The following is a 15,067-nucleotide window of genomic DNA, read 5'->3' as shown; positions in this document are numbered from 1 at the left end:
GATAAATGTTGGAAAAGTTCAGATCCAAATGTGATAGTTCAGGCCCATCTAAAATCCCTTTATGATGTGGATTTGTGTAATCGGCTGGTATGCGGTACAGTTTCTGTTTGTAATGGGCTTTAGGGGCTTATATATGTAAGAATCGGTGACTACATGGTATTTATAAACACAAATAAGGAAAATTGATGGAGCTGAACCATTTATTGGCTGTGATGGGAAATACAAACCAAGCTCTGGCCAGGAAAGGGTTAGCAAGGGCTCACTCAGCCCTGCTACACCTGCAGCAGGTATCAGGCTTGGAGGGAGGGGTCAAAAGGGGAAGAACTCAGCTCATCAGGGAGCTAGCTGGGAGGAAGAGCAGACCTCTAGCTCTCACTCCATGGGGGAAACCTGGCTGGGGCCAAGAAGTGGCTAGAGCCTCCATGAGGGCAGGTAGGCCTGATGTGAGACTATTTTGATTTGCTTTCAGTGACGTGCCTGTGATTGCTGAGTGAGACTGCTGGAGGCGGTGCCCTGCCTGAATGTGGCAACAGTCACATAACAACCTTTGCTCTTGTGCACCTGAAAAGGACCCAGCTGAGGCTTGTTACAAGTCGAGGCATGACCCAATGGCACTGGGTTTTCCTAGCATGTTAATGACACCTACCCAGCAAGCCCCTCGTATTATCTGAAGTTCCAAAGCTGTTTCACAATAAGCTGGTAGGTACAGGGCTTGTATAACTTGATGTATCTGGCTTATTGGCCAATGTTTCTTTATGGAAATGAATGCTGAGTGCTATAAAGAAATGTCGAACTGTCAAAGGATGATTGAAGCACCTGCCTATTATCTTTCAGGGAGAGAATTCACATTTGTCACAGCCAATCATCCTTGGACCCAGGTTAAGCCAATTCACTTTACAATGGCTTGGTAATTATAGAGCGGGAGCATAGGATGTATGCAGGGCTGTGTCTAAGCCAGGGGCACGTGAGCATATAAAATAACCTTGACAATGATATAGAAGGCAAGAGAGTGACATTACTAGTGAATAGCATTATGGGCTGGAGGAGTGAGTTACATGTAAGTGACGTATGTCACAAGTAATGAGCATTAGAAAGCCCTAGTTATTACAGACTAGAGTCATTGTGAAGCCCTCTTTCCTCAAAAATACACATTTGGGGGCTTGTCTTGCCTTGGGGTTTCCATGAAACTGACAACTGAAAGTTGTTTCTTCTGTCTGCTCTAAAATGTCATAATTGTGGTGGTCTACAACAGTGGTTCTCAACCAGGGGTACATGTACCCCTGGGGGTACGCACAGATCTTCCACGGTACATCAACTCATCTAGATATTTACCTAGTTTTACAACAGGCTACATGAAAAGCACTAGCGAAGTCAGTACAAACTACAATTTCATAGACCATGATTTGTTTATACTGCTCTGTGTACTATACACTGATATGTAAGTACAATACTAATATTCCAATTGATTTATATTATAATTGTATGGTAAAAATGAGAAAGTCAGCAATTTTTCAGTAATAGTGTGCTGTGACTTTTTTTTTTATTTTATTTTTTATTTTTGTGTCTGATTTTGTAAGTTTTTAAGTGAGGTGAAACTTGGGGTTACACAAGACAAATCAGACTCTTGAAAAGGGTACAGTTGTCTGGAAAGGTTGAGAGCCCCTGGTCTACAGTTACTGAGTTTCCAGGTCAGTTCCTCACCTGATGTAAATCAATGGAGCTCCACCGAAGTCCATGGGGGCTATGCTGATTTACACCAGCGGGTCCTTTCTCTTTAAAACTGTACATAAGCTTTAGATGTAAATGGTTCTAGCTGGAGATGTCCTAACCTCTGAGGATAGGACAAGAAGCAATGGGCTTAAATTGCAGCAAGGGAGGTTTAGATTGGACATTAGGAAAAACTTCTTAACTGTCAGGGTGGTTAAGCACTGGAATAAATTGCTTAGGGAGGTTGTGGACTCTCTGTCATTGGAGACTTTTAAGAGCAGGTTAGACAAACATCAGGGATGGTCTAGATCATAGGTGCTGGAACTGTGGATGGTGCTGCACCCCTTGGCTTGAAGTGGCTTCCATTATATAAAGGATTTATAGTTTGGTTCAATGGCTCTCAGTACCCATACTATTAAAAATTGTTCTAGCACCTCTGGTCTAGATGATACTTAGTCCTGACTTGAGTGCAGGGGACTTGACTAGAAGACCTCTTGAGGTCCCTTCCAGACCTATGATTCTATGTGCTCAACCATTTAAAACTAAAAAGATTGTTGTGAATTTTTGACACATCCGGGTACACTCCAGACTGGTGTGTGTGTGTGTGTGTGTGTGTGTGTGTGTGTGTGAGAGAGAGAGAGAGAGAGAGACACTGTCACCCAGGCTTTCTAACCTGGGATGCCTTGCAGTGCCTTGCCTCTGTAGCCTCCAACCTGGACTGCTCATGAACAGCCACCAGCATGCAGATCACTTCCAGATGTGTTTGTGTACTACAGCCTGCCAGTCACACCCTGGCTCTCACCAGCCTGAGTTATACTGTGGGGGTAATTTCAACATACTCCCAGTCCTGGATTTTACCCCAGAAATGTATGTCTTGTACTGTCAAGCCCTCTCCTGGACAATACAAATATATTAAATCCGTCATTCCTTTATTGGAATAGTATACCATTTTATTACTTTAAATGGAGTGACCCAGACACTTCAGATTAAACACACTGGATTAGATAAAACAATAAAACAAGTTTATTAACTATAAAGAAATTTTAAGTGAGCACAAGTAATGAGGCGTAAAAGTCAGAAATGGTTACAAGAAAAATAAAGATAAAATGCTTTCTAGTGCCTAACTTAACAAACTATATTAGATTCAAGCAAAATTTCTCGCCATATGCTTCCAGCACATTCACCAAACTCTTCAGGTCAGGGCTCCTTCCCCAGAGTCCAATGGCTGTTTCCTTTTTGTTTTCTCAGGTACTGAGAATGTGATGGGCAGGGAGAGACAGGGGGATACCTTGGGGTGTTTGCCCCTCCTTTTATAGTTTCATTTCCCCGTCTTGAAAATATTTCCTGTTGAGAACCAGGGGACAATGAGTCTATGTGGAAGGATGTTCCCTGCTGGGTTTTTTTCACCTGTTTGAGCTTCCTTTGTTTTCCCTTCCTGCTTGATTACTCTGTTTACTGTTTAAATGCAAATCTAGGCAAGCTCACATTCCTTTGTTTAGGATAGACCTGTTTCCTGACTTCTGCCTGGGCAGGGCTGTGGGGTTTGGAACGTGTTGTTAACATCATACAGAATGTTGCCACAAATATTTTATCGGGACAATACTGATGAGCAAATTATGAATTTTCAAATACTACCTTACAAGGCATACTTTGTACAAAGTTTATTATGATAGTGTGTAGGGTGTGAATACATGGCTGTATTCTGCCACAGAACTGAAGAGCTAATCCAATGGGAGTACAGTATTGCCATCCCCGATTGCTCAAAAATCATGAGATTTTACAAATAATGTATTTGGGGTGCTTTTTATTTGCCTCCTTGTTTTTGAGCTTGTAGGGATTCACATTTTCAATCTTTTCTTCACAACTGTGAGGGGTAAAACCTTCGTTTTTAAAAAAATGCAATGTAATAACATGACTCCAGGACCTGGGGCTTTACAAACACACAATATTTTGAGGCTTGTGATAAAATCACAAGAGTTTGCAACGCTGGATGTCTGTTTGCCCTTCCTTTTAACTTTACAAAGACTTGCAGGCAAGATTAGGGGTGATATCCTAGCATCGCTGAAGTCAATGACAAAACTCCCATTGACTTCAGGATTTTCACCCTTGGCCTGTGTAGTATCAAAATGTGACTGATTTACACTTTGTGTGAATCAGAGATTAAATCACAGCACTAAATCCTGCAGTCCTCACCTACTTAAAATAAATGCTCCTTCAGGCCTAGCTTACTTTACTGGGGTTTTGTCTGAATAAAAACTTCAAGATTTGGCCCATAGGAATGAGAAATGGAAAGACCTGTCAGATTATATAGACAGATTACATAGTCAAAAGCTGTTAGTTTATTAAGTTTCTCTAGGATTTCTCAAACTTTTTCATGCTGTGCACCACATTTTAACAGAGCGATCATCTCATGGACTAGGCAGTGCTGCCAACTGTTGTGATTTTTATCACAACTCTTACAATATTTGCTGTATTACTTGAAGCCCCAGCTTTAATATAAAAACAAACAAAAAAAGTTTATTGATCTCACGGTTACACAGAAAACCTTAAAAACATGAAGTGAGTGTATCCTAAAGGTTCAAAAAACCAGAAGCCAAACAAAAATAACCCCACAATTATTTAAAAAAATCTCATGATTTGAATATCAGTCTCCTGATCAGTCTCCTGACTATTTGCCCCCACCCCCGGTGTGATCATACGGCATCCCTGTAGCAACTACAGGAATTACTTTTATAAGGGCAAAGCGATATTCAGAAGTATTTTCTTTTTCTTTTAATGCAAGTTAGCATCTGGGAACAAGGAGGAAAGATGCATCACTATATGACTAGCCAGCTATCTGCAAACTGCCAGCTGATGCTCAGTAGACCACCAAAGGTCCGTGAACCCCACAGTTAGACTATACGAGAGGCTCCCAATCACCCATGATCCATGCCGTAGTATTCCTTAAAGTACATCCCAAGTGGTGGAACTTCCATCACTTCCCTAAAGGGACTTTTCCACAATCTAATGATAGATTTCAGAAAAATCCCCTTAATGTGATTCAACCTTTTAAAATCTGTTTTTCAGTAACTCAGTCCCTTATGAAATACATAACAGAGCTTGCTGCTCTAATTCCCAGTTATGCAGTGGTTTTAAGAATATATCATAACGTTTCACAAACGTATCCATTTTATTCCAATGAAGTTCAGGATATCAAAAGTAGGGCTGGACAAATAATGGAATGTTTGGTTTGCTGGCAATTTCAAAAAATATAAAAATATTTAATTTTGGGTCAAACTGAAAATGATTTTTTTTTAAATTTTCAAACAAATTGAAAAAAATTGTTTCAGGTCAGACAATTCACTCTGATATTTTTTTAAAGTGAAATATTTTGATTTTAACCATCACTTCTGATTTAAAAAAAAAATTAAGGAAAATTTTGAAATGGGAAATCTGTTTTGAACTAAAATGTTGAAAATGGTGAAATGAAACTCTTCAATTTGGGAGTGGAGGATGGATGGGTTGCCTGAAACTATTCAGTGAAACTGACATGAATCTATGAAATGTTTCAGCATTGCCAAATCTGCAATTTTTGCTGAAAATTTTTTGGTGGAAAAATTTCACACAGCACTAATCAAAAGTGGCATGATTAGCTACCCAGCATGTCTTATTTTTTCATCTACTCATTTGCACCATCTACTTGTTTCTTATCTCTAATAACCAAATAGTTTTTATTCATTATCTAACCACATCCTTTGAAACCCAGTGAAAGTGCCTTGAATTCCTACTATGATGCCTCCTGACTTGAAAGATGAAACAGATGAGAAACAATGTTTCATTTTATATTTTCTAAATTAAAAATTCCAGTTTTCTGGTTTGAAATTATTTTTGGTTTCAGAATTTAACCTAATTAGGCTGAAAAATGATTTTTTTTAAATGACAAAGTCAAAATCATAACATATTTTTATTGACCTGAACAGGAGAAAAAACAGTTTTTCAATTTGCAAACATTTTTGAGATTTTTTTGACTTTTTTTGTCCTGATTTTGGATAGTAATTTTTTTTTCAAACTCTCAAATATTCACAGGATGGGAAAACTGCTTCCAACCCAGCTCTGGTAGCATGGGGTATGCCTTCTGACTGTCTTGTGAGTATATTTTATCCTGGTTTTCTGATGCCCCACAAAGCCCTTCAAAATCCAGTACTTAAAAAAAGCAGCTTAAAAATAAAAGAATTGCCCCTTAAACTGAATCTGTTCTGCTAGCGAGCTCATCTCTGGTGCTGAGTTCAGCACTGTAGATATTTGCTTCCCTGCCTTCAATACTACACTTGTTTATGAGAATGATGCATTTCAAAATATCCAGCCTCCTGCTATCAACAAATCATCAAACTACCCACATGGCAAAACTGCAGACAATCATTGGATAAAAATTTGAAAAGCATCTAATTCTTATTTTCAAAAGGTGACCTAGGCATTTCTTGGCTGCGGTAAATTGGCATAGCTCCCCTGAAGGCTTCATAGACTTCAGTGGAGCTATGACAATTTAAACTAGCCAAGGATCTTCTCCTAAGTCTCAATGAAAGTCAGTAGGACTTAGGCTCCTAAATCACTTAGGCCCTATGTAGTTTTTTGTGAATCAATACAATACAACTGTAGATTGGTTAAGAGTAACAAAACTCACTGTGATGCTTCATGGTGGGTACCCGGGGTTGTGAGGCACCTCACCACCACCTGCGCTTAGCATGAGGAAGCTGTGTCTGTGACTGCCTGGGGTCAGCTCCCTGACACCCTCAGCCCATGGGCAGCACAAGCACTCCCCTCTCAGCCTATGCATGCTCCACTATCCCTCTGTGAGTCAGCAATAGGCACTGTCCAACCCCTGACACCTCTGAGCATTCACCGGAAGTGTCCAGCCCCATTCCACTGGACGCTCACAGAATTCACAGATCCGCTGTTCCCAAAGGAGCAGAACACCTCCGCGCAGGTTCACTGCTCTGCTCAACTTCCAGTGCTTGAATTTGTGTACAGTGAAAACCAGTATGAGTGTATTTAACCTAGAACAGGGATTTAAATAATAGCAAGTAGGTAGAAGTACTGGAAACAACTGGTTACATGTAAAACAAAATCAAAGTACATTTTCTAGAGTCTAGACTTAACTAACAAGACACTTTCCTGGTCTAATGAAGTTTAGCTCACCCCAAGGCTTTCTCCCAGCATTTATCAGCATGGCTGGCTGTGACCCTCCGTTCATAAGACAAGGATGCTGGCAGCTTGTCCACTAGGAAGGGGCAGCTCTGCATTTTCCTGATCTACCAGATTAAGTCTTTGATCTTAGCCACCAGCAGGACACTCTCCTGCTTTGTGTTCCTTCCTATAGATTTTGTGTGATCTCTTCTTGACTGCACAACCTTGATTAGCTGGTGGCTCCGAATGCAGATAGACTTAGATTATAAGACACACAATACACAATGGTCAGCCAGGGAAAGAGAAACATCTCCTGCCTGAGCAGAACCTGTTTATCACCTTCAGGAAACCTATCTTAACTTGCATACCTTAAAAACATAGTTTTCAATATAGATACATAACTCCTTAAATATCATCCACACATACAACTTGTAATGATTGGGATGACCAGTGTGTTAGTAACTGTGGGTAGAGATCTCACCTGCCACCCTTTGGTGCACTATTATGTAGACATCCAACCCAGGGGATCCCTGTGAACTCCTATGTACCCCTTATGCCCTCTGCCAGTTGGCACAAAGAGCATCTCTGGATCATACTTACCTTGGACAGTATTTCTCAGATCAGGACAAAGTAGACCCCAGGAGAACCTAGCATTAGAATTAGTAAACTCACACTTCCTGGGCTCAGTTAAAGGGGAGTTACTTCATTAAATTCCATTCAGATATTAGCTGTTCAATTGGCAAATCTAGTTTGTAGATTTCAAAAATCTAACTGGCACCTCAACAAATCCATACATTTGATATCCTTCTCTCCCATGCATGCTTACATAATTTCTGGGAGTTAGGGTCCTAGGTGCTTTTCAAAATCCCACTAAGTGCCTCTCTGCATCTTTAGGGGCCTAAATATCTTTGAAACCTTTGGCACTTTTCAAATCTTACCTATTATTATTTTATTTGTTTCAAGTAGCACCCACAATGTGCTGGGCACTGAACAAACAAAAGATGATATTGTCCCCAGCAAAATGAGTCACGGATCAATTAACTACCAAATGCATTAAATAAGTGACTAATGGAAAATTAACAACATACAAAGATGGATTCTTTATGGTGTTTTGAGGAGATGGTTTCCTTTCATTGGAAGGGATATATCACAATTTGGGGGAGGGGAAAGTCAGTGAGTTAAATGATCTTGCTATAACTTTGCTGAAGTCAATAGAGTTATACCAGGGATGAATTTAACCCAGTGAGTTTAGGCATGTTGCTGTTTTTTGTGCGTAAAAGGACAGATAATTGATAGAAAGTACAGCTCAGTAAATGTGAGGGTCTATAAAAGAAATCTATATTTCATGTTTAAATCCAAAGACAGTAAATCATTCACAAATCATATCAAATAGTAGACCAGAGTCTGGCCTCTGCTAAGGCTGCTTTGCCCGCTCCTCTCCTGCAATGTAATGCAGCTTTCAAGCCATCTTAACTGGCATATTTCTCCCACCTGCGAGAAGCTACTGGGGGCACAGTGCTGGTGGAGCCACTTCTGTGCCACCTCAATACAGGCCCTAGTAGTGCATGTGTCATGAGTAGGGAAAAACCAATCTTGGCTGAAGAGATTCACCTGTTGGCCAAACCCAGCTCACCAGCATAGACTCTGGGGGACCAATGGGAGCTGGGTATAAGTTAGAGCAACCTTGAAGGCTGCTTTACTTTGGGCTGGAGACCAGTTTGGCAGCAACAAAACAGAGGCACTACAAAGGTGATTTACACTCGTCTGTGCTGTACCCTCCCCTGAACAGCAATTGGCCCAGCATAACTGGTACCCAGAGTCTGTCCCAAAGGATTTAGCTCATTTTGTACATGCTGCCTTCAAGTAATCGTACACCACTGCCTCATACCTCATGGGATTACCAATCCTACTCATGGTATAAACAGAACCTAAATAAAATCCCAGAGAAAGGATATTGCCTTTTAAATGAATCCTGACAGCTGTGGAAAATATCATGTCCCAATACATCCTTCCATACAACATACATGAATTCATAGAGAACCCCAAACTGTTCCTCTGGATAGTTTGTAAGGTTTTAGTTTATTATGGATTGGACATATTGAAGTAAGGTTATAATCTTATTGTGCTCTGACCTGCATTTCTACTGCTCTGTTTAAACTGCAGTTACCATATTAGATGGAGAAATGTTTACAGAATGAAGAAATAAAAACAAACCGATTTACTGTGTTGCAGAAATTTGAAACCGGGCCCAAAGGCAATGCATATGTTTTGTGCTTGTAAGACCGTCCGCTGATGGAAATGGACAGTTTAGACAAACACGGAGCTCCATTGAAAAGAAATCGAAGCCAGCCTCACCTACAAGGGTGGCTTTCATGTGCAGAAGACTATCATCTGTTCAGATAGAGCAGGTTTGGGGATCTCACTTTTTAATAGTTTTTGAATGTTTTTTGAAGTGACTTCAGTGCTGATGGAAAGTGCCAGATTGACCGCTCTGGAGGCTGAAGTCTCTTTTTGAAACAACAGAATGAGTACAGCATGGGAAGTGGCAAAACACACTTGTCTCCAGTACCCTGCCAGCCTTGCCCTAGTTTAAAGGGACCATCACTAGGGAATGAGAAAGTAATTCACTCTCCATGCCTGGGTAGACCTTGGCTTCTCTGCTGAGGCTGCCATACTGATATGGTGACAGGCTGTGATGGGGACATCAAATTAGCCTTCAATGAGTTTACACAGGTGTTCCTAAAGGAAGAATTTCGCTTCCAGAATCTTGGTAACTGGTATCATCGTTTGAGACACTCAGCTAGAGCTAATCAATTTTCAGAATTGAATTTTCCCCCCCTAAAGGGGCTTTCTCCTTCAAGCAAAAGTTATTTTGGGAAACTTGCCTTTTTGCTTTTTTTGTTTTGTTTTTGTTTTCTACTATTTTTTTGCAACATTTTCTATCAACATTTTTATTGCAAATATCAAAATCAGTATTGACATGGTTATTGACATTTTTCATTTCCTGAAAAAAGCTATTTGTTTGGGGCAAATTAAAAGTGTCAATAACTATGTCTGTAATGATTCTGGTAGCATTTACAGACTGAAACATCTTGACTGAAACATTGTTTGGACTTAAACAACCATTATAGAATAGGAAACACCTGTGGATGAGAGCTTTGTCCAACCTGTAAGAAAATCAAGCTTGCCCACAAAGAGTTCTCCAATGGTCCAAGGAAGACAGATGATCCTTATTGGAGATCCAATATTCAGAAGAATTGAAATAACATTTTGTAAGGGGGAGGTGGACAACAGGACAGTGATCTGCCTTCCCAGAGCCAAGACACTATAGCTTCTGAAGTCATCAGTCAAGGATCCATTGGTGATGGTTCATATTGGCATTAATGACACTGTCACGGGATATCTCGCAGATAGTGGGTGACTTCAGGGAACTCAGAAGGATGAATAATGTTCAAACAATCTTCTCTGAGATGCTTCCTGTCCCATGAGCCAAGACAGAAGATTCTGTAAATGAACCGCTGGCTAGGTAAGTGGCATAGTCTTTTGGTTTTGTGGAACATTGGTCCACTTTCTATGGGGAAAGAGAGCTGTATAATTTGGGATGGCCTCCACCTCAGTAGAAGAGAGACCAATCTCTTTAGCGACAGGCTGGCTAGAGTAGTCAGGAAGGCACTAAGGGGAGGGTTAAAAGAGGGCAGATGTGAGCACACGTTTAGCACAAAATCGAGATGTTGAGAACAAAATAAATCAAGGAACCAAAGGACATAAAGAGAAGAAATTTTTGAATTGCCTATACCCCAGTGTTAGGAGCCTGGGTAACAAACAAGAGGAACTGGAATCACTCATTTATAAGCATAAATTCAGAAACCATTGTAGATGATTCCCATGACTGGAATGTTAAAAGCAATGGCTATAACATATTTAAGAAGGACCAAGTGGGCAAAAGGAGGTGGGGAGTGGCACTCTACATCAAAAATGTCATTACCTGGTTCTGAGTCACTGATAACTCAGAAGAAAATGTTCTTGAATGCTTCTGGATCAACATCCTAATACATAAAGCACAAGATGAGGTATTAGTTGGCTTCTGCTATAGACCACCAAATCACACTAGGATGTCTGGCTCCTTATGCACCTGTCTATAATGTGCAGGAAAAAAGCTGCATGATCATGGGGGACTTCAATTTGAGTGACGTATGCTGGAGGTCCCATGCTACCAGTACTAAGACATCCTTGGAATGTCTGAATATTAGGGCTGTCAAGTGATTAAAAAAAATTAATCGTGATTAATCACACAGTTAATAGAATATTATTTATTTAAATATTTGTAGATATTTACTACATTTTCAAATATATTGATATCAATTACACCACAGAATACAAAGTGTACAGTGCTCACTTTATATTTATTTTTATTACAAATATTTGCACTGTAAAAACAAAAGAAATAGTATTTTCAATTCACCTAATACAAGTACTGTAGTGCAATATCTTTTTCATGAAAGTGCAACTTACAAATGTAGAATTATGTACAAAAACTAACTGCATAAAAAAATGTAAAATTTTAGAGCCTACAAGTCCATTCAGTCCTACTTCTTGTTCAGCAAATCACTCACACAAACAAGTTTATTTACATGTGTGGAAGATAATGCTGCCTGCTTCTTGTTTACAGTGTCACCTGAAAGTGAGAACAGGCATTTGCATGGCACTGTTGTAGCCGGCATCGCAAGATATTTACATGCCAGATGGACTAAATGTTCATATGTCCTTTCAGGCTTCAACGACCATTCCGGTGGACATGCTTCCATGCTGATGACGGGTTCTGTTTGATAATGATCCAAAGCAGTGCGGACTGACGCATGTTCATTTTCATCATCTGAGTCAGATGCCACCTTCAGAAGGTTGATTTTCCTTTTTGGTGGCTCAAGTTCAGTAGTTTCCACTTCAGAGTGTTACTCCTTTAAGACTTCTGAAAACATGCTCCACACCTCATCCCTCTCAGATTTTGGAAGGTGCTTCAGATTCTTAAAACTTGGGTCGAGTGCTGTAGCTATCTTTAGAAATTTCACATCGGTATTTTCTTTGCGTTTTGTCAAATCTGCAGTGAATGTGTTCTTAAAATGAACAACATATACTGGGTCATCATCCGAGACTGCTATAACATGAAATACATAGGAGAATGCAGGTAAAACAGAGCAGGAGACATACAATTCTCCCCCAAGGAGTTCAGTCATAAATTTAATTAATGCATTATTTTTTTAATGAGAGTCATCAGCATGGAAGCATGTCCTCTGAAATGGTGGCTAAAGCATGAAGAGGCATATGAATGTTTAGCATATCTGGCACATAAATACCTTGCAATGCCAGTTACAAAAGTGCCATGTGAACGCCTGCATTATCTCCTGTAAATGTAAACAAATTTGTTTGTCTTAGCGATTGGCGGAACAAGAAGTAGGACTGAGTGGACTTGTAGGCACTAAAGTTTTACATTGTTTTGTTTTGTAGTGCAGCTATGTAACAACCCCCCCCCCACATTTGTAAGTTGCACTTTCATGATAGAGATCACACTACAGTACTTGTATGAGGTGAATTGCAAAATACTATTTCTTTTGTAATCAAAATTAATAATAAGTAAAGTGAGCACTGTACACAGTGTTCTGTGTTTTAATTGAAATCAATATATTTGAAAATGTAGAAAAACATCCAAAAATATTTAATAACTTTCAATTGGTATTCTATTGTTTAACAGTGTGATTAAAACTGCAATTAATCCCGATTAATTTTTTTGAGTTAACAGTGTGAGTTAACTGTGATTAATTGACAGCCCAACTGAATATTATAGATTACAATTTCCTAACTCAGAAAGTGTTGCAGCCAACATGGGGAATTCTGTATTGGACCTTATCATAACAGATAAAGAGTAACTGATCACAGAACTAAAAATTAATAGTAACTTGCATACAAATCATTATGATTTGATCACATTTATAATGTGCAATAAGAATAAAGTCCACACCGTAATATATATACATACTCTATGTTTTAAAAGGCCTAATTTCACAAAACTGAAAACAATTATGAGCCAAATCAGGTTGGAGGAAGAATTTAATCAGAAAAATGTGATGGATAATTGGGAATTGTTTAAGAACTATTTATTAGATGCTCAATAAGCCACAATCCCACAACCGCGGAAGAAGGCCATATTGATTAAAAACTGACCTGATTTAGATTGGAAGTGAAGGCAGCTATAAAATACATATATTAAAAAATGGAAGAAAGTGGAAGCTGATAATATTTAATATGAATCAAAGCTGGGAAATGTAGAAAATTGATAAGGGAAGCAAAGGGACGCAAGGAGACCTCTATCACCTGCAGAGTTAAGGACAATAAGTATTTTTGAGTATATTAGGAACTAAAAGAATCCTGACAGTGGTATTGGTCCATTACTAGATGGAAATGGTAGAATTATCAATAATAAAGCAGAAAAGGCAGAAGTGTTCAATAAATATTTCTGTTCTGTATTTTCGGGAAAAACAGTAGTCATGTCATCATATGATAACTCTTTCCATTCCATTAGTATTTTACTGGAGGGTTTTAAACAGCAGCTACTAAAGTTAGACATTTTAAAATCAGCAGGTCTGTATGAATGGGAATCCTGATTAGGAGTAGTGTTTTTTTTTTTTTTCCTTCTCTATTTGACACTGGTGTGACCGCTGCTGGAATACTATCTCTAAATCTAGTGTCCACAATTCAAGAAAGGTGTTGATAAATTGGAGAGGGTTCAGAGAAGAGCCACAAAAATGTTTCCTAATCTTTTACTCATGTCTTATGGTGTCAGACTCAAGGAACTCAATCTACTTAGCTTAACAAAGAGAAGGTTAAGGGGTGACTTGTTTACAGTGTATAAATACTCACATGGGGAACAAATATTTGATAATAGACTCTTCAGTCTAGCAGAGAATGGCATACCACAATCCAGCAGCTGGAAGTGAAGCTGGACAAATTCAGACAGGCAATAAGGCATACATATTTAGCAATGAGGATAATTAGCCATTGGAACAATTTACCAAAGGTTATGGTGGATTCTTTATCACTGGCAATTTTTAAATCAATATTGGATGTTTTTCTAAAAGATCTGCTCTAGGAATTATTTTGGGGAAGGTCTATGGGCTATGTGATACAGGTGGTTAGGTTAGATTATCACAATGGTGCCTTCTGGCCTTGGAATCTGTGGAAAGTACTTGATAAAAAACATTGGTTAAAATTTCATGCAAAATCTCTTAAAAACCTATCAGTCCACTTTCAGCCCTCCTGAATGGATTTCTTTCCTTTTCTTTTTCTACTTTTCAGCCTGCTGTACTCTCAACCCGGGTGGAGTTTACGGGGCTGTCAGTAAAGACAAAAACATGAAGAAAAATCTTTTGGGGTGAAATCCTGGCCCCATTTAAATCAATTGCAAAACTCCCATTGATTCAGTGGAGCCAGGATCTCACCTCCTATTTGTAAACGGAGGAACTCTGTTCTGGAGTCAGTAACACATAATAAACATGGGACCCCATGATGCCATTTTTAGAGAGTCATTTTTCAGAGGAGAGCTGTGCTCTAATATATTTTGTCAAGTGTTTCCACTTAGGCATTTCATATTAATGCTTCTATTCCTCCTTGTCTGCACAGTAAGGTTACACCTCACTTGAGTTCTTCTCCCTTAATAGCAGTGGGGAGTGGGGGGTGCTAAACTTACCGTGTTAAACATGTGATTTCAGTATAATGAATGCTTGTCAAACTGATTTTTTGCATCTTTAAAATGGGTGGATGTGTTAAGCAATTTGTGCTAAGAAACAGGCATGATATGACTTTAAAATTACAGTGGGATCTATGGATGGGCTGAATTATCCAGAGCTGCTTCTGAATAATCAGGTGTTGGCTGTGTTTGCTGTTCCACGGGCAGAGGGGATGCTTCAGAATATACGGGTTTGCCAAATGGGTTGTGTTCTTTTGGAAATGACACCAGGTATTATTGCATGTGCGTGCATACATACAGAAAAATAAATGTCCCAGATTAACTAATTGGAAACATTTGCCGATCCTGGATTTTTCTCATACATCCAGCTAGCAGAGCAACTGATACAACTTATAACCTTTCTCCTTCTTAGAAGTGGAAACTATGGGCCTAATTTTATACCAATGCATGAACAGGAGT

The 15,067-nt window shown here is 39.3% G+C and overlaps 1 long non-coding RNA gene across 1 annotated transcript; it reads left to right on the top strand.

Moving 5' to 3' along the window:
* The first annotated feature begins 351 nt into the window (after positions 1 to 351).
* LOC135982752 (uncharacterized) lies at positions 352 to 14,833 on the top strand. The gene is made up of 4 exons (XR_010600300.1): positions 352 to 432; positions 5,773 to 5,832; positions 9,103 to 10,396; positions 14,218 to 14,833. It is a non-coding gene; the product is annotated as an uncharacterized LOC135982752 (long non-coding RNA).
* Positions 14,834 to 15,067: the final 234 nt, after the last annotated feature.

Source organism: Chrysemys picta, chromosome 4, assembly GCF_011386835.1.
Source record: "Chrysemys picta bellii isolate R12L10 chromosome 4, ASM1138683v2, whole genome shotgun sequence".
Classification (NCBI taxonomy): Eukaryota; Metazoa; Chordata; order Testudines; family Emydidae; genus Chrysemys; species Chrysemys picta.
This window is presented reverse-complemented; position numbering and strand designations above follow the sequence as displayed.